Genomic DNA, 290 nt, shown 5'->3' with positions numbered 1-290 from the left:
AAAAAAAAAAAAAAAAGGAAAATATGGCCAGCAGTGTTCATATTCAGTGGAGAAATTAAGAACATGAGGAGAAATTGAGAGATGAGGGGAAAAAATCTAGACGCATATTGGAGCTGGTTGAATCAAGTAAAAATGCCATATTGTTTAAGCACCCAGAAAAGAGAAACAAAATGGTTCGCCTTGTGCGTCACCTGGATTAATCACCGAGCTCCACAGAGTTTACTCTCTTCATAAATTAAAAGCTCTACCTTTTAACTGGATTCGAAAAAAATATTTTTAGGACATGATTT

The sequence above is a fragment of the Bison bison genome, unplaced genomic scaffold (genome assembly GCF_000754665.1).
Source record: "Bison bison bison isolate TAMUID 2011002044 unplaced genomic scaffold, Bison_UMD1.0 scf7180017864108, whole genome shotgun sequence".
NCBI classification, from domain to species: domain Eukaryota; kingdom Metazoa; phylum Chordata; class Mammalia; order Artiodactyla; family Bovidae; genus Bison; species Bison bison.
The sequence above is the reverse complement of the archived record's forward strand: the minus strand, read 5'-3'. Positions refer to the sequence as shown.